Source organism: Macrosteles quadrilineatus, unplaced genomic scaffold, assembly GCF_028750875.1.
Source record: "Macrosteles quadrilineatus isolate MER2022 unplaced genomic scaffold, UCM_ALF_1.0 Scaffold_9__3_contigs__length_116548681, whole genome shotgun sequence".
Classification (NCBI taxonomy): Eukaryota; Metazoa; Arthropoda; class Insecta; order Hemiptera; family Cicadellidae; genus Macrosteles; species Macrosteles quadrilineatus.
The window spans coordinates 45,349,332-45,373,007 of NW_026542602.1; the positions used below are offsets into that span (position 1 = coordinate 45,349,332).

A 23,676-nucleotide genomic window follows, 5' to 3' on the forward strand; every position below is an offset into this window, starting at 1 on the left:
CGAAACTACTGAACTGATTGACATATTTTTGGTGTCATTGGAAAGAGCGTAACGTGAAGTTGTGCAGGAAACTTTCTTTTTAGGTAAATAATTGGAGAGTGAGGCCCTGCGGCCCTTTAAAGTTTTGTATTTCTCCGTAAGATTAGCATGGGAAACAAAACAAACATTGTTTTGAAACTCCAGCTGTTGTTAGAAATTAAATATTAATAATTGGTCTCCATGGAAGCATGAGAAAATTCACAATGTTTACATTTTGCTTTGACATTTAAATGTAAACAACCAGAACTGTCAAATGCCTATTTCACAATTTCAGACAGCTGATCCAAAATAAATAAAACAACTATGTGGTAGGTTTATTTAATCTTAAACTTTATGATGGATTATTTATTATAAATCTTTTTCAATGATTATGAAACAGATTTTTCCCGTTGCAAAGCAAAAATTAAAAGTGAGAAGAAGAACATATGTTAATTGTAAACAGTCAAGGTTTAAATTATCTATGTTGTATCATAGATAAAACATGTTGGTTAGTCTATGGTTGTATTAAAAATGTGTATAGTTTTGGATGTTGGTTTGTGTTTAATGATAAACGTTATTAATTATTGAGTTTTTATTTTAAGGATTTGGCATATGAGTATGCCTATGATAAATAACACAATTTCAGAGTTTGCCTAAATCTGTTCTGTAGAGTAAAGTAGCCTACACCTTACTGTCTATAAATTGGCTAAATAACTTAAGTACACGGTACATTATAAAGCTGACAGCCTTTTGGTAGTTAAAAATTAACCCTTTAAACTGGAAAAGGACTGTTATATAAATTGTGAGTATTTCCATTAGTTAATAATCTTTTAGTCGACTCTTTTAAAATCATCGGAAATTATGACTGTTATTAGTTTTTAAACAAGTTATTTGTTTATAAATAACTCCTGTACTTCTTAGCAATTGCTCGATTTCGAGCAACATGTACAGTTTAATTTAATTTACGGTTACACTATAATATTGCACTTGCGATTAATTAAATCCGTTATGTAAGAAAAACGTTTTTAGTAATCTCACTTTGTTTGGGATTTGCTTTCAAAACGTGATCGGAAATGATTGCGGTATTTGTAAACAACATTTGTAAACATATCAGTGACAGCTAGAAAAAATAATCTTGATCCGAAAAGCTGTTCGTTATTTCATAGATGATTATTATGTGATAAAAATTGACCGAAAACTTGGCAAAAATCGCACAAAACTGCATTTTTAACGTCCGTAATTTTATTTACAAAGTAGTGAGGCCAGGTTTTAATGGCTAAAGACACTCTCGCCAATCCAGTGAATACATTAAAATGACTTGGATCTTGATAGGTACTCTCGTTTTCATGGAGAAGATTGCGTAAAATGCCATCTTGAGTGTTACAGAAAGACAGACAGACAGACAGAAATAGAGATAAAACTTGTTTCTGATTCTTTAATGTACAAAACGTAAAAATAACCTAAAAATTTATAATTCTGAGCAATGTACAGACAAAACTATAATTTTATTTATATAGATGGATTTTCTATTGTGCTATCTACACTCATCCGTTGCAGTCCCGTCAGTCTATCTGACGGAATCCGTCAGTCAATTTCAGATTTCTTTTTACCGATATTTTTTGATTGTTCGGACGCCTGACGGAACTGTTTGAGGTTAGAAAATAGTGTTATTGTTATTTAAATGGTTGCGTTTGTATTTTGAGTAAGTTACTAACAGTGTATTGTTAGTTGTAACAATACACAAGATGGACAATGATAATTTAATAGAATATAGGTATATAATATAATTTAAAATTATAGACTGTAAATTACTGTCAATATTAGAGACGGAAGACTGACTTAACCAACTGACGGACAATTGACTGAGAAATTGCGAGTAGGATACCCCCGGATCGGGCCCAAAACCACCCCTAGAGTGGTAGTTTAATCCTCAGAGGTAGTGAATACATATATGTTGGAATGTTAGGGGTATTCTTAACAGTTAGGGGTAGTTTTACCCTCTGTAAGTCATATGTAGAAGTTGTTAGTTAATCATGTGACTTTTCTGTTAAGATTGTATTGCATACGTAGGTATTTTTATCAAACTATTTTGTGGATAAAAAGTGTGTGCTTTGACTGAGGCTGGAACTCTGGTCTTTTAGATGATGGTTAATTGTTTAGCTATTGAGCTATGATAACAGTTATTAGTTTATGTTGGTATTTACCATATGTATAAATCAATAAAATATTGTAGTTGTCAACTGTTTTTGCCAAGTAACATAACCTCACTTTATGTACTGTGTATGTAGGAGTTGTAGTCTGTTAATTGACTGCATATTTAAAGGGAATTAAAAAATTTACTCAGCTGTTTCAACTAAAAAAGATGGTTCTATGATATGAAAGCATTAAAAAGTTATAACACTTACCAACAGGGTGCAGCACTATTATTTTTTTGCATTTATGAAAACAGCTAATTTGAACTAAGCAGCAACACAAAACTGTGTTACGCAATGAGAACTGTCAAAGTAGGATTATTTACAGTTGTGTTTATGTTTTTAATTTTATGAATAATTTGTGATTTTTTGCGAATTTTTGATAATTTTTTCCCCTATTGTTTAGGTAAATTGGTAGAACATTATGGCTATGGTGTCGGTGTGTAATACTATAGTAAACTATAAATTTAAAGAAGCAAATTTTATCTAACTGTGTCCCCCATTGCAAACTCAAAGCTTGAGTATAACTGCAATAAGCATTTTATACTTATATACCAACCCCGTACAAAGGACGGGTACTCTGCTAGTAGAATATATAAATACAAACTTTAACAGCAAGTTGATACATTTTTCTCAGCTGATTTTACAAACAAATTTACACAGCGTTGGAGCTACAACCTAATGATAAGTTTTTACACACCTTACACATTTTAAACTCATTTTTTATTTTCCCTAAAACAAAAACACTAACATTATATTCATATAAGCTATAAGATTTACCATTAGAGTACAGCACCAATTATTTAAATAACTATACCACTCAATCAAACTGGTATTGTTTTTAATAAATAGTTTTAATAGTACCTAGAATTACATAAAAATACTACAACAGTAATGCTTACCTTCATGATGTAAACTCCTTGAAGACACAAAAACAAATTAACTCAAGTCATGTCACAGTAACTCAATTATATAGTAGTATGTTAATTAACTCAAGTTGCAGTAAAAGGATAACAGGACAGATAGTCTAATTAGATAAACTAATTAGCTATTCCTTTAAATACCACTAGTTGTCACAATACTATACTTATCTTTCCCCTAAACTTCACTTTCACTAGCCGTAATTGCTTGCAACACAGCAACATATTTTATTGATTTATACATATGGTAAATACCAACATAAACTAATAACTGTTATCATAGCTCAATAGCTAAACAATTAACCATCATCTAAAAGACCAGAGTTCCAGCCTCAGTCAAAGCACACACTTTTTATCCATAAAATAGTTTAATAAAAGTACCTACGTATGCAATACAATCTTAACAGAAAAGTCACATGATTAACTAACAACTTCTACATAATGACTTACAGAGGGTAAAACTACCCCTAACAGTTAAGAATACCCCTAACATTCCAACATATATGTATTTACTACCTCTGAGGATTAAACTGCCACTCTAGGGGTGGTTTTGGGCCCGATCCGGGGGTATCCTACTATTGCGGATGCAACTGTGACTGGACTATTGGACTGATGTGTGTGAATCGACCTTCAGACGACATAATTGACAACGACACGACACGACATCAGACGGAAGATAGTATTTTAGTGATGATAATTTATTAAAACCATTAAAAATAAAAATTAAGATATATCACTCGTTTATATTGGCAAAAGTATTAAATATACAGTAATAAAGCTGAGGATAATATAGGCTAAGAATAGTTTTTTAATTGATTAGAGACTCATTGCTCTGGAAAGTTTTATAATGTACTAGCTGGCCCGACAGACGTCGTCCTGTCCTAATGTGTTTTTTGTCAAATGCTCGTTCATTTTCAAGATGAGCTTGTTCGCATGGCTCAATCACGTCCTGGTTGAAGTTCGTTGTTCGTTCGCTACGCTCACTCATCTTTAGGTTGGAGCTCGTTCGCTGCGCTCACTTGCCTTCAGATTAACTCGTTCGCTACGCTAACTCACCTCCAGGTTGAAGTTCATTCGCTACGCTCACTCACCTTTTGGTTGCAAATAAGCTGTTTTCACATATTAAGAAAAATATAGTGTTGTACCCTGTTGGTAAACCTATTAACTTTTTAATGCTATTGAACATCACGGAATCAAATAGTTTAGTTGAACCAGCTGTTAAGATTCTTTAATTCCATTTAAATATAATTACTCATAAGGGTAACATGGGAAACTCCAGAGCCACTGGGGCGGAGCCCTTTTGACGGGTCTGGACCAAACTTCACACAAACCATCCTTGAATAATGCTTAATAATGCCAGAAAGTTTCATTGCAATCTGTCGAGCGGTTTCGGAGTCCATAAAGGACAAACAAACAAACAAACATACATTGGATTTTATTATATACAGATCTACAGATATTGTATATAGATAATAATTGTCATTTTTATTTTAAAGCGTTAAAACTGTTTTAAAAATTTTCATTTTCACTCTGTAACTGTTCACTTTAACATGATTAAGAATAGGTCCATTCTTCTTTAAAATTTACGGTAGATTATGTTTTTTAATAATGCATTAAATATTTAATAAACGAAAAAAAAACACTGATTTTAAACTTAAACTTCCCTTTCCCAATAAACATAACGCTCAAAATGGTGTAACTTTTTACCATAAAGTCTATATTGAATAACCCTTGTTGGTGAGTTCTTTGTTCAAACGTTTATTGAGACATTTTCCACCACAATGTTAGTTCATTTTATGTCATTTCTTTCTCTGTATATAATTATATGTAATGATTTGATTTGAAGTTGTAAACTAATAGCGGTAATTTAAAACACTAGATCCAGCTGTATTCATTGTTGAGGTAAATAAATGCATCTGGCTATAGAAACAGCTGATCTTGCTTGTTTTAACAATGTACAAAATCATCTTGCTTTATTATACACTCATTCAAGTATTCAAATTAAAATGTGATGCGTATGTGCCTGTCTCAATGTAACCTTAAAACAATAATTGCTGATATCGTTAAGGTTATCTCAACATGGCTACCATGAGCTCAGTGACCTTTGTTGATAACAGAGCAAAACATAGATTTTATACAGTACATTGGTTACTCCAATCAATCGACTATACCACCTTTATTAGGATATGTTGTTTGATGTGTTTTAACACTCATCTTTTTATTCTCTTTCCACCAAACCAATATTTCTTGTTTAAGTAATTAATAATAATTCTTCTCAAATTTAATGTAAAAACTCATTTTTATCTTATATTTAAACAGAAATTAAAAGCTTAGAAAAATGTTTTTGTTTTAGGGTAAATTTAAGTGGTTGGAAAAATTTGGAGTGTTTTAACAAGCATTATAATTAATAAAATACCTCACACTTCACACATATTAACTTAAAAGTTGTTCGTCACTCTTTTTGAGATTAAAATTTACCTTAAAATATAATACAAAATTACAAAATCAAAATATCTAAACATGTTGTACATAAATTAACCTCATTACTGTTTTTTTGATCAGTATCATAGACAAAACATACCTTTAACATATAGAAATTCCAACAAGAATATGGATATCTAATAAGAACATTCAAAAGTAAAACAGCATATTTATTTAATTGAAAATATACAAATAATTGAAAACTTACTATAGTAAATACAATTTGTATACACAGTAGGCCTACAGCCAATAAAAAGTGCACACAGGATATTATCTTCAATTATCAATCATTATTAAGATGGGGACGCCACATAGGTGCGTATTTTAACCCAAATATGAGTGAAGGATGAGTGTAGAATGGTGATTTTGATGGTATGACATTCCTTACTACAATTATAAATGTCTGGATAACTAGCAGTGGTGCCCAGAGATGGGGATTTTTAAGGGGATTTTATTCTAAACTAGCTGTTGTACCCGTGCTTCGCATCGGAGAATGTACTATATTGCCTAATCCAAAAATAATCTGTGACACAAAGTTTTAGCATAAATAAACCTACTTAACTATTATTTATATTTGCTTGGATCAGCTGTATGAAGTTGAAATGTCAAAGCAAAGGTAAATATAGTAGACCAAACAATATTATTTACTTTTGGAAACTTTCAAGGACATCCAAGGAGAGGAACTCAGGTTAGTGAATATGCCTAAGACATTCCTAGGTATTTGGAAAAATGTATCATGTTTTTTTATGAGAACCCTCATGGTTTTTGCAAAATGCTTACATCTAATTAACACTTGCAGCACAGCTTTTGCTATTCATAAAATTTGTTCCTCGCAACAGCCCAATGTCTTCACGGGGAGGGATGTCAATATATTGCAGCGATTTCAGGAGGCGATGCTGATTCCTTTGCAAAAAGGGGCGGTACAAAATTGGGAGAAGGGCATTGCGTACCTGACCTTGGGGGATGGGCACCTCTGATAACTAGACTTTGAAAAAAATACAATGCTCACTAAAACCACATTTTGTTTTTCCGGCATTGCATGTCAGCCCTAGTGAGTGGTAGCGAATGTTGTAGGAAGGTTTTCTTCTCAACTTCGATATTTCGGTCATTTGTCAGCACTAGTGTGGTCTGCTCTTCAGTTTAGGGAAGCTCGTTTGTTGAGAGCTCATTCATTTCTGTCACCCTCTGCAACGTCTGCAACAGTCACACATAGGTTATAGTAAGTGACCTGCGTAATTTCCCAAAAAAATCAAATCCAAGCTTTCAAATCGAAGCTTTAGCCAATTTGAGATGACAGGCTTTGTTAGTTTCAGAGCTACCTTCATGAAAGTTTGTTCTTGGCTTGGAGCCAAGTTTTAAAGTTATAAGGAGTGGTAGAAAACCAGTTCCTTCAAGGCTTTCTCAGAACTGAAGTCAGTTTTAACGAAAGTACGCTCAAGTAAACTTTTATCTTGCCTGATAATATTTTTTGAATACCCTATTTGGTACCCATATGATGGTAGCGATTTTATAAGGCATCAATTTAATTTGAAGCAGTAATTTTTCTATTTAAGAAATGTTGAAATGTATTTGAGAACTTCTGATTTGATAATGAGAAACTTGAAGTTCAGCTGATTTTTGTATTGATATTTTTTTGAATTATTAATTGCCAACTTATCTAATTGAAAAACCCTCACTCTGAAATTAAATTAACGATTTTCCAATTCTATATAAGACTTTCTCAAATACAATTGACTATCCTCAACTGCATTTTGTTGTTTGATCAAATTCAACTGACTAATCTATTTTACATTTTATATTTTATCAAATATGCTACAAGTAATGATTTTCAAATACAGTACAATAAATTGATAGCCTCCCAAATAAATGTAGAAAGGGTTTTGTTTAATAACATGCATGGTCAAATTTAACCTTCACAAGTAAAGATAGAAAAAAATTGTTTAACTTACTCGAAATCTGATGCGTATGGGATTTTCATCCTGGATATCATAGTCCACTTCGGCACCGACGATTATGGTTATATCTATCTCAACGTGTGGAGGCGAAGCAATGACTCGGTTGTGAGCAGGCAAATGAATATCTTCAGACTCTTCTTGATGGTCAGCAAGAGATATAAAGCTACAAATTTCTGGGTATTCTATTGCCATTGACGATACTTCGCTATGAGTAGGCGAAGGTCCACGAGGTAAGCCACCAATGGGGTTTGGGGTTGAAGCAGCGACTTGGTTGTGAAGAGACATGGGCATATCTTCAGGCTCCTCTTGATTGCCAGCAGGAGTTATCAAGCTACAACTTTCTGGGTGATCGATTGATTAAAGCATTTAACGTGTCAAAAGTACTTTTTAGTTACAGTAAAGCTTGTAACGCTATATATTATATTATACAGGGTGTTTTTTTTTTAACTTGCTCCTCTATTTATGTAAAAACCGCAATAGATAATATGCAGTTTGCGGGAATCATCTATTGACGTAGGAGGCCCAATTGTTTTGAATTCAACGTTACATTAACATTCCCCCCTCTCCCCCTGCCCCCAACTTATTTTTTTAAATAGCAAGGAACCCATTGTGACATATCAAATGAAAGAGCACGAAAAGAGAAAATTTTTGGTGAAACAAATTGAATTTTTGAGATAATCCCCCCCTTTCTCCCTACCCATTAATTTTTTAAAATAGCAAAGTACCCCTTGTGACATATCAAATGAAAGAGCATGAAACAAGAAAATGTTTTGTGCCTCTGCGAATTGCCTTCTTGTCATGATAAAGAGTAAATTTAATTTAGGTTCTATTTATTAACCTCGCGTTGTAACAACTCAATTGATTCCAAAGCAGCATCACTGTACAAGGGGTGGAATCGGGCGTTATTCCTCCCACCCTTTATCGGGTTATCTCACCTCTCGTTGGTTCCTTCGTTCTATCCGTTCGTCCTTTTTATTGTCGTTCGTATAGTATTTGACCACTATTATTATGAAGTAAAGTGTTACTATGTTTAATATTCACAAACTAACGTAGGACTACGATTGTTCATAATACACAAAATAGTTAGTTTTTTGTATTAAATGTTGTAAACTTGTAGTGAGTTGAAAAAATGAATATTAACGTTTCGTGGCCCATGTATTTTTACAGAGTGTCGAAACTAACTGCACCTAGTTAATTTGTTGAAGATAATTTCAAAGACACGTAAATGTAAAGCTCCTAAAGCTTATTTTGTTGGTTATAGTTCATTTCTGTACATGTATTCATACATTGTTAAGAGGGGCAAGAGGTGTAGTGGTGTAGTCTGTGTGTGTGTATTTTTAGCGAATTATCCTATAGGAAAGTAGGTAATACCGTAGGTGGTACGGTAAGATCTAGGCCCGGGACCAATTTACTATTTTATTTTCTTGTAGTATAATGTGCTCGATGGTATTGAGCCGATTGTAATTTTCTTTCGATCACCTAAACATAAAGTGTTACCATATAAACAGTCCATAAGGTCCGTTTTGAATATTCGATGGTTCGTTATACACGCTATAGAGAAATACCCCCGCCACAGCAAACCTGCAGACTAAGCGAATTTCCATTTGCCTGATTGGATTTACACTAAAATGTCTCCTTAAAATATCACATTATTCACTATTTAAATATAATTAGTTTAACGAGTACTTAGTTTTGCTGCAACAGGGAGGGTAAAAAGTTTTTTTATGTCAATAGTTTAGTAAGATATGAATCCATTTTCCAAATGTGATGAAAATATGTTCATGAACAGTCAAACTTTAACAATTTACTTATTCTCCATAAAAATAACATAGGAATTTTAAATTTCTTTTTTTATTTCCTCCGTAACCATTATGCCCATTATATAACGCTTCAGTATACTAAATTATTAAGCTCTACAAAATGGTTTGGAAAGAAATTGCTCAATTTTATGTTTTTTGGGTCAAAATGGGAGAAACAAATTTTTACCCCATAATACCCCGTTCCCGTCACCATGATGTAGGCAACTTAGATACGTAGCTTGGATGCGAAATGCTTATGCTAGAGGAAGGGCTGATACAGTATCAGTTTTCTCACCGCATCCGCTGACGTCTTACTTATAAGAGTGGTAAGACGTCAGCGGATGCGGTGAGAAAACTGATACTGTATCAGCCCTTCCTCTAGCATAAGCATTTCGCATCCAAGCTACGTATCTAAGTTGCCTACATCATGGTGACGGGAACGGGGTATTATGGGGTAAAAATTTGTTTCTCCCATTTTGACCCAAAAAACATAAAATTGAGCAATTTCTTTCCAAACCATTTTGTAGAGCTTAATAATTTAGTATACTGAAGCGTTATATAATGGGCATAATGGTTACGGAGGAAATAAAAAAAGAAATTTAAAATTCCTATGTTATTTTTATGGAGAATAAGTAAATTGTTAAAGTTTGACTGTTCATGAACATATTTTCATCACATTTGGAAAATGGATTCATATCTTACTAAACTATTGACATAAAAAAACTTTTTACCCTCCCTGTTGCAGCAAAACTAAGTACTCGTTAAACTAATTATATTTAAATAGTGAATAATGTGATATTTTAAGGAGACATTTTAGTGTAAATCCAATCAGGCAAATGGAAATTCGCTTAGTCTGCAGGTTTGCTGTGGCGGGGGTATTTCTCTATAGCGTGTATAACGAACCATCGAATATTCAAAACGGACCTTATGGACTGTTTATATGGTAACACTTTATGTTTAGGTGATCGAAAGAAAATTACAATCGGCTCAATACCATCGAGCACATTATACTACAAGAAAATAAAATAGTAAATTGGTCCCGGGCCTAGATCTTACCGTACCACCTACGGTATTACCTACTTTCCTATAGGATAATTCGCTAAAAATACACACACACAGACTACACCACTACACCTCTTGCCCCTCTTAACAATGTATGAATACATGTACAGAAATGAACTATAACCAACAAAATAAGCTTTAGGAGCTTTACATTTACGTGTCTTTGAAATTATCTTCAACAAATTAACTAGGTGCAGTTAGTTTCGACACTCTGTAAAAATACATGGGCCACGAAACGTTAATATTCATTTTTTCAACTCACTACAAGTTTACAACATTTAATACAAAAAACTAACTATTTTGTGTATTATGAACAATCGTAGTCCTACGTTAGTTTGTGAATATTAAACATAGTAACACTTTACTTCATAATAATAGTGGTCAAATACTATACGAACGACAATAAAAAGGACGAACGGATAGAACGAAGGAACCAACGAGAGGTGAGATAACCCGATAAAGGGTGGGAGGAATAACGCCCGATTCCACCCCTTGTACAGTGATGCTGCTTTGGAATCAATTGAGTTGTTACAACGCGAGGTTAATAAATAGAACCTAAATTAAATTTACTCTTTATCATGACAAGAAGGCAATTCGCAGAGGCACAAAACATTTTCTTGTTTCATGCTCTTTCATTTGATATGTCACAAGGGGTACTTTGCTATTTTAAAAAATTAATGGGTAGGGAGAAAGGGGGGGATTATCTCAAAAATTCAATTTGTTTCACCAAAAATTTTCTCTTTTCGTGCTCTTTCATTTGATATGTCACAATGGGTTCCTTGCTATTTAAAAAAATAAGTTGGGGGCAGGGGGAGAGGGGGGAATGTTAATGTAACGTTGAATTCAAAACAATTGGGCCTCCTACGTCAATAGATGATTCCCGCAAACTGCATATTATCTATTGCGGTTTTTACATAAATAGAGGAGCAAGTTAAAAAAAAAACACCCTGTATAATATAATATATAGCGTTACAAGCTTTACTGTAACTAAAAAGTACTTTTGACACGTTAAATGCTTTAATCAATCGATCTATAAGATACTGCTCGGGTAAAGGAAGAGTATATTTCATCACTAGGACGAAAAAAAACCTTTCAAACCGAATCCAAGTTTTACGAAGGAGGCGAAACCGAAGTCGGAAATGAGCGAGGATTGAAAAGACACTATTGTCCGTGTGATGAACTATTTTTCATCATCAGCCACCACAATTATCGAAACCCCGCAATACCGTGACGCAACTGTGACAAGTTTGTCTCAGCAGTCCCAACAATGAGCGAAACCACGCACTACCGCGACGAGTCTGTCTCAGCTTCCGCAACAATGAGGAAAACCCCGAACTACCGCGATGAGTTTGTCTCAGCTGCCGCAACAATGAGCAATAACCCGCACTACCGCGACGAGTCTGTCTCAGCTTCCGCAACAATGAGCAATACCCCTCACTACCGCGACGAGTCTGTCTCAGCTTCCGCAACAATGAGCAATACCCCGCACTACCGCGACGAGTCTGTCTCAGCTTCCGCAACAATGAGGAAAACCCCGAACTACCGCGATGAGTTTGTCTCAGCTGCCGCAACAATGAGCAAAACCACGCACTACCGCGACGAGTCTGTCTCAGCTTCCGCAACAATGAGGAAAACCCCGAACTACCGCGATGAGTTTGTCTCAGCTGCCGCAACAATGAGCAATACCCCGCACTACCGCGACGAGTCTGTCTCAGCTTCCGCAACAATGAGCAATACCCCTCACTACCGCGACGAGTCTGTCTCAGCTTCCGCAACAATGAGCAATACCCCGCACTACCGCGACGAGTCTGTCTCAGCAGCCGCAACAATGACCAATACCCCGAACTACCGCGACGAGTCTGTCTCAGCTTCCGCAACAATGAGGAAAACCCCGAACTACCGCGATGAGTTTGTCTCAGCTGCCGCAACAATGAGCAATAACCCGCACTACCGCGACGAGTCTGTCTCAGCTTCCGCAACAATGAGCAATACCCCTCACTACCGCGACGAGTCTGTCTCAGCTTCCGCAACAATGAGCAATACCCCGCACTACCGCGACGAGTCTGTCTCAGCAGCCGCAACAATGACCAATACCCCGAACTACCGCGACGAGTCTGTCTCAGCAGCCGCAACAATGAGCAATACCCCGCACTACCGCGACGAGTCTGTCTCAGCTTCCGCAACAATGAGGAAAACCCCGAACTACCGCGATGAGTTTGTCTCAGCTGCCGCAACAATGAGCAATAACCCGCACTACCGCGACGAGTCTGTCTCAGCTTCCGCAACAATGAGCAATACCCCTCACTACCGCGACGAGTCTGTCTCAGCTTCCGCAACAATGAGCAATACCCCGCACTACCGCGACGAGTCTGTCTCAGCAGCCGCAACAATGACCAATACCCCGAACTACCGCGACGAGTCTGTCTCAGCAGCCGCAACAATGAGCAATACCCCGCACTACCGCGACGAGTCTGTCTCAGCTTCAGCAACAATGAGCAATAACCCGCACTACCGCGACGAGTCTGTCTCAGCTTCCGCAACAATGAGAAAAACCCCGCACTACCGCGACGAGTCTGTCTCAGCTTCCGCAACAATCAGCAATACCCCGCACTACCGCGACGAGTCTGTCTCAGCTTCCGCAACAATGAGCAATACCCCGCACTACCGCGACGAGTCTGTCTCAGCTTCCGCAACAATGAGCAATACCCCGCACTACCGCGACGAGTCTGTCTCAGCAGCCGCAACAATGAGCAATACCCCGCACTACCGCGACGAGTCTGTCTCAGCAGCCGCTACAATGAGCAATACCCCGCACTACAGCGATGAGTCTGTCTCAGCAGCCACTACAATGAGCAATACCCCGCACTACCACGACGAGTCTGTCTTGGCAGTCGCAACAATGAGCAAAACCCCGTACTACCGCGACGAGTCTGTCTCAGCTGCCGCAACAATGAGCAATACCCCGCGCGACGAGTCTGTCTCAGCTGCCGCAACAATGACCAATACCCCGAACTACCGCGACGAGTCTGTCTCAGCTTCCGCAACAATGAGGAAAACCCCGAACTACCGCGATGAGTTTGTCTCAGCTGCCGCAACAATGAGCAATAACCCGCACTACCACGACAAGTCTGTCTCAGCTTCCGCAATAACGATCAATACCACTACCGCGACGATCGAGTCTGTCTTAAATAGCAGCCGGCACATAAAGTAAATACCCCCACCGCAGCAAACCTGCAGACGAAGCGAATTTCCATTTGCCTCATTTTGATGAGTTTTAATTAATTCTATTTAAATAGCTTTAGGTTTAACATTAACTAGGTTTGCTGCTACTGGGAGGGTACCTAATAAAGTGTTTTTTATCAGGATTAATTAGTTTAGTTAAATAAAAGTAACAAGCTTGATCAAAATATATCCATAAACAGGCAAACTGCAACAGTTTACTACTTAAGAATAATGTGGGATTTTTTTATTTCCTCCGTAACCAATAAGCGTACAACTACAACCTATTTTTTTATTTTTTTTTATCAGATATTAGTTCTTTAAAGGAAGGGTAGTCCGCAGGTGGTTTACATATTGAGAAGGGGGTTGTTTGAAGGTCAGCAAGAGGGTAGTCCAACGTAAATTAAAATTTACCAGTACACGTTTTGTTTTGCATATAATAGGTTTTCAAAGAGCCTCACTCAACCTTCCCGCACGAAATAGACTCGTCCAGTTCAACAATGCTCTCGACGGAGCTCCCCCCCCTCCCCCCGCCCCCGCCCATCGACCGGCGATACCGCGGTGATACACCACAGCCACCTAGAGGTGGCTATATGCATGCTATATGGATACACTCGTCCACCGCAACAATGCTGTTACTTCGACATCGAACAATATCAGTTTCAATTGACGACTTCCGTTACGAAGAATGGCCTTTCCTCTGTAGAGCAGTGATTTAGGCCTATGAATAAATTCACAACTGAAGATACATTACGATGGATAATACTTTAATCAGTGGCGTCATTTCACCAAATCCTTGGAGGGGCAAACACCGGTGGGCATGGGGGGTATTCGTAGTTTAGTAGTTTTGAAACAAAAAAGAGGGGTTTAAGCCTATTTTAATTGTGTAAAAGCACTTCAAATAAAAAAAATATGAGTAACATTTATTTAAAATTTAGGCAGAAAATTAATGAAACAATGAAACTATTATTGACAACAGACAGAAACACAATAATTTTATGTTGGTAAGTTAGTCATCTAAGAAACGTGATCAATAGTTCCATGATGTATTAATATTATGTTTGTTATTAGATTCATGACCAATTTCTCTTGTACAACATTTAGCAATGAATACGGTTGTTCATAGCCTATAGTTTATAACAGTTTATTTTGGTTTTTAAATAAAATACATGTATTTAAGAACTTAAAAGTAAATAAAATTTTATCACCAATAAAATAATTTGACACAAAAGTACAAAAGGTTGAAGGTTCTATTTAACTATATTAAATTGGTAGTCTACAATGTTCAAAATAAATTACGTAAAATGAATGCACATGTATAATTTTAATGCTTGAATAATTCATAAAAGTAAATAACAAAGCAATGCTTCTAAAAAATCTGAATTTTTATGTATATATATAAACTAGAAATAAGTGGTTTATCGTACAGCACCAAACAGAAAAAGTAATTGAATAACAAAACAACTAATTTATGTAAACTCAAAATGTGCTATCTAAGACAATAAAACAATAATAATTTTTGTTTCAAATTACTGTAAAAGAATATACAGATTTTTGTCTGCTGTGCTTTTTAGGATTTGACAGGAGAAAATATTCGTATATTGGCTAGTACAGCATATTTTTTTCTCTAGCCCAGGATCCAGGGGGGGGGGCGTTCGCCCGCCCTGCCACCCCCAAATGACGCCCCTGATTTTAATGATGAAACTCCTAACCTAATGAAATAGGTATATACTGAAACAAGTAGCCTATGAGTTCAGTAGAAAATGTCATGTTTCATGTTCAAAATTGTGAAATTTAGTAGAAATATGTTTTTGGTAATTTTGTTGGTATGTTAAGTTTACATGTCTGAATTAGCAAAAAAATAGCTAATGAAATTGATAACTCATATCCACATTTAGTAAACATATTTATTTGGTTATGGTTGGTTATACTGTTTAAACTAGGATGATATATTATGCAGAAAAACATTATAAGCATTGTAGACCCTTCTTTATTTTTATTTTTACTCTGGTTGCTTAATATTACGAATATTATAATTTACTATGAATCAAAATTTATTTTTTATGGTATAAACCATAACTATTCAGTGTATATTATATGATACATAAAGATTAAACAGTAATAAACTTAGTACCCAAGTAAAATTATTTATTAAAATATTTACTGACTATAGTTTCGGCTCTAAGGTCATTTTCAAAGTAAACAAAAATCAAAATAAGATATGTAAATAAATAAATAACATATGATATTATAAAAATTTTCTAACTATAAAAAACTATTATAAAAACTACTACATTGGTCAAACCTATCGAAATTTTAAAGTTAGATTCAACGAACATATACAGGCGTATAAATCGAAGAACAAAACATCAATGAAATCAAATTTTGCAGATCATTTACTAAAATCCAAACATAAGTTTACTAAGATCGAAGAAAACTTAACAATATTAGAAATTGAAAAAGACAGAGAAAAATTGAATGTAAAAGAAGAAATTAATATTTATATGAACTATAAAAATAACAAATCAAATATTTTAAATACAATGATTCCAAAATTGAATAATCCAATATATGAAACAATTGCAAAATTGAGAAAATACTAATGAAAATAAGTACAACACATCATATAGTATATAAATTAATCAATGAAGACAAAATTATGTTACAAGTTAGAAAATTTTTATAATATCATATGTTATTTATTTATTTACATATCTTATTTTGATTTTTGTTTACTTTGAAAATGGCCTTAGAGCCGAAACTATAGTCAGTAAATATTTTAATAAATAATTTTACTTGGGTACTAAGTTTATTAATGTTTAATCTTTATTTATATATAGTAGCCCTATTTTTCTATTTTTCATATATGATACATAATATGATCTAAGACTTACCTGAATCTAAGTTCCACCAGAAGGAGCTGTTTATGCACAAGAGTTCTTACAATGAGAAAAGGTCTACGCTACGGGTCAGTTATATAGAGATAACGACGAGAGTCGACCAAAATTACTCGACGGAGAATCTACGTTGCCGACAGCGGATAGTCTACGTTGCCGACAGCAAAGCGTCGACGAGGACGGGTCGTCCAAAGTTCGCATTTCGCAATCGCCGACGAGAACTAGTCGACGACCGACGTTGGTTGACGAGAAAAGTTTTGCGAAGAATCTACGTTTCCGACAGCGAAGAGTCGACGAGGGCGACCCGCGGAGAGGTTCGAGTTCCCGACGAGATTTTGTCGACGACGAAAATATTTTGACAAATTTGCGATGCCGACAACGAAGAGTCGACGAGGGCGACCCACCCAAAGGTTCGAGTTGCCGACGAGATTTTGTCGACGACGAAAAGATTTTATGACAAATTTGCGATGCCGACAACGAAGAGTCGACGAGGGCGACCCGCCCAAAGGTTCGAGTTGCCGACGAGATTTTGTCGACGACGAAAAGATTTTATGACAAATTTGCGATGCCGACAGCGATGAGTCGACGAGGGCGACCCGCCCAAAGGTTCGAGTTGCCGACGAGATTTTGTCGACGACGAAAAGATTTTGACAAATTTGCGATGCCGACAGCGAAGAGTCGACGAGGGCGACCCGCCCAAAGGTTCGAGTTGCCGACGAGATTTTGTCGACGACGAAAAGATTTTGACAAATTTGCGATGCCGACAGCGATGAGTCGACGAGGGCGACCCGCCCAAAGGTTCGAGTTGCCGACGAGATTTTGTCGACGACGAAAAGATTTTGACAAATTTGCGATGCCGACAACGAAGAGTCGTCGGAGCCGACCATGAGAACTGCTCTATTTTAAAATATTAGCACAGGCTACTACTACATAAGATAAATTTTGTAAATCGCATATACAGTAGTTGGTGTTCAGCTGGTATAGGACAGGCTACGCATTTTTTGATGATTTATTTATTGTTACAGAGTTACTATAATATTGTTAGAGAAACGCTAAATATATTATTTGAATCTGGGTCAATTTTGTTAACTGCCAACAAAGAACAAAAGCCAGTTACGAGACTCCATAACACTTTTAGAAATAAAAGCCGGTATTAAGTCGGGACTTGTCTCTATAATCAAACGTCAAATTATTACAATAAACCCCACCGCAGCAAACCTGCAGTGGGATTTCATATTTCTGATTGGATTTACCTAAAATAGTTTTCATGAATTAGACATCCCTAAATAACATTACATTTAATGAGTGTTTGGTTTTGCTTTTGCTGCTACGGGGGAGTTTTATCATAACGTATATGATAATACCCCCGCCGCAGCAAACCTGCAGACTAAGCGAATTCCATTTGCCTGATTGGATTTACACTAAAATGTCTGCTTAAAAATATCACATTTATTCCCTATCTAAAAAACATTAGTTTAACGAGTACTTAGGTTTGCTGCAACAGGAAGGGTAAAAGGTGTTTTTTTTTGTAAATTGTAATAGTTTAGTATGAAATGAATGCATTTACCAAATTTGATCAAAATATGTTCATAATCAAGCAAACTACAACAGTTTACTTATTCTCCATAAGAAAAACATGGGAATTTTAAATTTACAGATTTTTTGAATTTTCTCCGTAACCATTAGGTGCATAATAACGCTTCAATATACTAAATTATTTGTTTTTTAAGCTCTACAAAATGGCTTAGAAAGAAATTGCTAAATTTTAAGTTTTTTTTTGTAAAAAATTGGAAAACCCAATTTTTACCCCATAAAACCCCCCATAAACCCCTGTTCCCATAGTCCGATCATGCTGGTTCGCGAACTCGTTCGAATAAACGTAGGTTTACACGTTTTTACCAAATTTCATCAAAATCGGATGATTTTTGCTCGAGTTATCGCGCTAACGGACACATATATAAATATATATATATATTAATTTGAACGGATGGTGTTTTTGGTCTCTAGGGACCTCGTCAAAACGAAAAAGTAAATCGGTCCCGGGTCCAGGTCTTACCATGAGTACAACGGTTAATAGCTTATTCCCTATAGGGGAAATTCGCTAAAAGGATGAGGATACATTATAAATAGGATGAGTGATGAACAAAAAACAATAACTCACTAAATTGAACAGGCATTAAATAAGTGACAAATAGGGTACAAAAACTCAGGATGTAAATACATTGTAACTATGAAACATGAACTACTGACACTGTTATCAAAAATATGTTTACAGTATTAGGCTAACATGTTAATTTAGAGATGCTGGTATGGAAACAATAATGTGTACTGTAGATGTAGATCGACCATAAAAATAAAATGGTTCCATAAAAAAACCAGAAAAACTCAAACGTTGACGTGATTATGAAGTTATTAACAGAAAAATCAATCGTCAATATAGTCTGATGCACAGACGCTCCCCGTGGGGCGTTGCCTCCGCCATATTGATTTTCTTGTTGCGGGACAACACGGATAGGATTCCAAGAGCATACGACCGCTCCGTGGCGTCCCGGGCGAGTTGGAGGGGATAGAGTTGGGTTCCGTTCGGTTGGTGTTCGCAGTTCTCGGGTTGAACAGGAGAAAGGGGGGTGAGAAGGGGACGCGATGGGTGGAAGAGAAACCGATGATTATTGAAAAGTCCAAAGAGAGAGCTGAGAGGAAATAGACACACAACAAAATAGCTTATCTTCTACTTTGTTTTAAACAAGTGTTCAAAGTGTTTTTCTTCCGTGTTATCTTCTTAGACGATGTGAGTAAAAATTTTTAATACCTAATTTTTATTTTTCACAGTTTTAGTTGGGCATATGTTTTGAAAATAAGTGAGAGTGTATTGTCGTCTGCATGCAACACCGCCCTCTGCAGCTTCATCGATTTGTGTTTTGACATTACACACTATTCCTTATCACCTTCCTTATCTATACCGCAGAAGGATGCTGAGAAGACGTATATTTTTACTTTTTCTTTTAGTATGTAACTTTGGTTATGCGAAATGAAAATGGCAAAATGAAAATTTTATGCTCTGGTCGCGACTCTAAAAGCGAGATCGATAAATCAGGGCGCAAAGGGAGAGTGAATTGCGGCGCCCGTAAAATCTGTTTTCTGTTTTCATTTTATTTCTTTTTGTAGACGTGTATTTGCTGTTGTTTTCCTCTTTATTTTTCTACGACGTTGGAGACTCCTTCCCTTTTCCTTAGCCTTCATCATTTTTTCTGATCCTCCGATCTCTACTTCTAGACTCTAGTGTGAAGTTATGAAAAAATATAGTTAAATAAATGCTTCCTCAATAGCTTTGGCTAAGTGTAACCACGTTATTGAAGGCTGAAAAAGTAATGGACTAATTTTCAATTTTACCTTGACTAAGAAAACTCCTCAATTAAAGATTCCAATTGAAGTTGTTGACTTAATGCTGGTTTGGATTAAATATTGCCACTTATGGTAACTTATGGCATACTTTAAACAAAATAATTTAATTTTACCTAGTTTAATATTCTGAAGGACCATTAACACTTGTGCCTTGAAATAACAATGGGTTTCATACTGTGCAACTAGATTACAGTGCAAAATATTAAGATTTTTAGTTTTAAAATGGGGCAAACCTGGCTAACATAAGTTAGCCATATTCCATCCCATTTTACAAATAAAAATTTTTAATATATCAGCTAACCTATTTCTTTATCGATTTTTTTGAACTTGGCATTGTTTGATAGGAAAATAAAATTGCTTTATAAAAGTGTTCTTAGCATTTTCTTATAAATTCAGCCAATTTTTTAAATTTAAGCTAAACAACTCAAATGGCTGCCATTTTTAGTTGAATTAAGACAATTTTCTTTCTAAAACGGGTCTCTTCTACCTTAAAATACTTACCAATGTTTCATAAAGATTGGTAGAAAGAAATTTAAAGATAAAAATTATGAAAAAAATACAAAAATGTGGTTAACGAAGCGATTTTAGAAAAAATGTTATTCTTGACTTTTACTTTAGGCTATATTACCCTAGGAATCACTATGTAAATTATGTCCCCACCTTTTTTGAAAACCTTTGTAGGCCTATATCACTCAGAAACATATTTTTTGTCTACACATGTGTACACCTCCTTTCATTAAAAACAAGGATTTGATATTTTTTCATAAATAAGTTACGCATGTGGATTTTTTACGCTTTTTTTAAAGCTACTGTCACACGGAGTTAGTTTTTTCACCGCTAGTAACCAGCATCTACAACCAGCATAAAATCAGCATCGTGTGACTGATTCTCTAGCTGCTAGGAACACTCGCGAGCTGGTATCTCCAGCCTCCAGCCACTGGAGGTTTTAAACACTTTAATATTACAAGCTCTTGAAGAGTCACTAGCAGGCCATGTGATCACCCAGCTGTGGTTTCTAGCGCCATTCCAGCTCCGTCTGACAATATCCTGCTGGTTCTCGCAATAAGAAAAATTTATTTAATACAAACTAATCAAGATTAAATTCAAACTTTCATGTTTAGAAATTTTTTCATGCATTGCCATACTTTTCTCAATGTTACGATTGCTACATCTCACCTTTATTAACTAAACTATAGCTGGCCCGACAGACGTCGTCCTGTCCTAATGTGGTTTTATGTCTAATACGTCCTAGGTTGAAGTTCGTTCGCTACGCTCACTCACCTTTCAGTTGCAAATTAGCTATTGTCGTAAATAAAAAAAAAAATAATTGTGCTGCACCCTGTTGGTAAACCTATTAACTTTTTAATGCTATTGAAGATCACAAAATCAAATTGTTTAGTTGAACCAGCTGTTAAGATTCTTTAATTCGATTTAAATATGAGTACTCATAAGGTTAACGTGGGAAACTCCAGAGCCACTGGGGTGGAGCCCTCTTGACGGATCTGCACCAAACTTCACACAAACCATCCTTGAATATTGTTTAATAATACCTGAAAGTTTCATTACAGTCTGTCGAGCGGTTTCGGAGTCCATAAAGGACAAACAAACATACATTGGATTTTATATATATAGATGGAATGTGTTTCTTTTTGTGTTGATAAAAGATAAAGCACTTTTTTTATAGGCCTACCACAACTTATTAGTTTTTAATTTGTTAATTTACATGCCCGTAGTAGAGACAAAATAATAGTGTTTAAATACATTTAAGATATTAATTTTCCCTTGCACTATTTTACTCCTGATGATGGCTGATCATAGACAAAACATCACTTCTAATACCAATAGACAACATTATTTTTTTTAAATACACACCCAGTTCCAATTACATCACCAGACTTGTAAGCTGTAGCGCTAGTTCTCCAGCTTCGTCTGACAGGACTTCTAGCGCGCTGGAGAACTAGCAACTAAAGCTGCTGAATCTTGCAGCGATAACTAGCTGCTGAAACAAGCTCCGTGTGACAGGGGCTTAAGGGAACGGTTGAATCCTTGGTATCCTAATTATTTAACATTGACCTTTTGACAGATATTAATAATTGATATATTAATTGAGATATATTAATTGATTTCTCAATATCAAATAGCATCTGGGTCCATAGTGATCTTGCTGGAATCAAACCATCGACTTCAAGATGTGAAGGTGAGCACAATATCGGAGAACGTCTTTGCAAGAGTCCCACTTACTGCTGCAACATGCTCGCCCAGGCTCAGCTGAAGTCAGAGTTAAGGGTTTAGTGCCAGTACAGAGAAGGAAGAAACAGAGGAAACATTTAATGCTACTCTTAAGTGTTGTCTAGCAGTCGCTGGTGTCTAGAGCAAATTTCCTTTCGTTTTCCCCTCCCACTCTCCTTTCCCCCTCATCATCATGTACTACAGCGCTCACACCGTAGTAAGACCATGTGCTACAACTGCTGTACATCAATGCATGTGGCCATTGCCGTTCAGGCTCTTCCTTGCTCGGTACAATACTGACCTTTTCCCGCAATCGTGTGGATATTATCATCGTTGCGTGATCACCATAAAATTCTGAGCCCTTGCAGCCGCGAAGACATCATTACATCGTTCCCCGCGATTACTGACATTGACATTGCTGTTTTGGTTCCACAGTTTATTATACCAAATGGAACCACCAATTCAACACCAAATGGTAAATTATAAAATTCCTTAGAATTACACCATTGCAAGTCTATAATCTGTCATTAGTGACATCCTCAAATTTTATTTTATATAAAATTAATAAACAATTGATATTAGGAAGAGTTGACGGTTGCTAAGGTGTTCCAAGAGTTGGTTTACCACACAGGAGGCTGAATGAAGGATAACATTTTTGTATTCTGCACGTTATTATAATGTGTAAGTTAAAAAAATATAATTATTGATTTCTCAATGACCAATTATTCATTTATACCTTAGGAGGAGGATTCATACAAGTCCAATGATAAAGATAGCTGGGTTTACTTTTGAACCAGAAAAAAGATTGTGATTTCCGATGTTAACCTTCTGCTAATTGATCACTAAATCAGCTCTACAGATTTATGAATGCTATTTTGTGCGTCTTTTGTATGTAGAGTTAATATTCTCTAAAGTTTTTTTTTTTTCAAATTACGAAACAAGATTTGTATAGCTACTGTGAATTTGGATTCTCTTTTTAACACTGATAAAGTTGGTTATATTAATTCAGTTATTCACTAATTAATAAGGTTATGTTGAGATGAAGTATTAAAGTTGTTTTCCACATACGATTGATGAGTTTGACAAAGCACCTCTATAATCCGGAGATAGCGGCAATGAAGGAGATAAGTGAAAGAATGGGAATAATTGTGTGGTTGAGAGTAATGTGAAATGAAATGGCTCAGATAACGAGTGTTTGATAAAGTTGAACACTTACAAAGCATAGTCTGATAGCTCAACTCCTACTGTAAGCATATGGTATAGAAGTCAAACAGCCTAAAGTGATATAAACTGATGGTTGAAGATGCGTTGGAAATCTTATCCGCGGATGTTAGATCTCTCGCAGAGGTAAGGAACGGATAAGTTTCATAATGTTCGGTTTCTATTTCATTTAAGTTTTTGGATACCAACAGTTTAAATTTAAACAATATTTGTTTAAATAGACTTTGAAAAAGTTTGTTTATATTATTATGGAAGCAAAAATAATTGCATCTGATTAGCAA

General features: G+C 35.8%; 1 protein-coding gene across 5 annotated transcripts in view; it reads left to right on the forward strand.

The window, feature by feature from the left end:
- The first annotated feature begins 6,254 nt into the window (after window positions 1–6,254).
- LOC129002452 (longitudinals lacking protein, isoforms F/I/K/T-like) overlaps window positions 6,255–23,676 on the forward strand; it is a 39,339-nt gene continuing 21,917 nt past the window's right edge. For 4 of the 5 annotated variants that reach the window (XM_054430266.1, XM_054430268.1, XM_054430269.1 and 1 more), the window contains exon 1: window positions 19,185–19,331. The gene's annotated coding sequence lies outside the window, so the exon portion shown is untranslated. Of the gene's footprint in view, window positions 6,300–19,184; window positions 19,332–23,676 lie in introns of those variants that run through there. The other variant, XM_054430267.1, reaches the window with a different exon arrangement.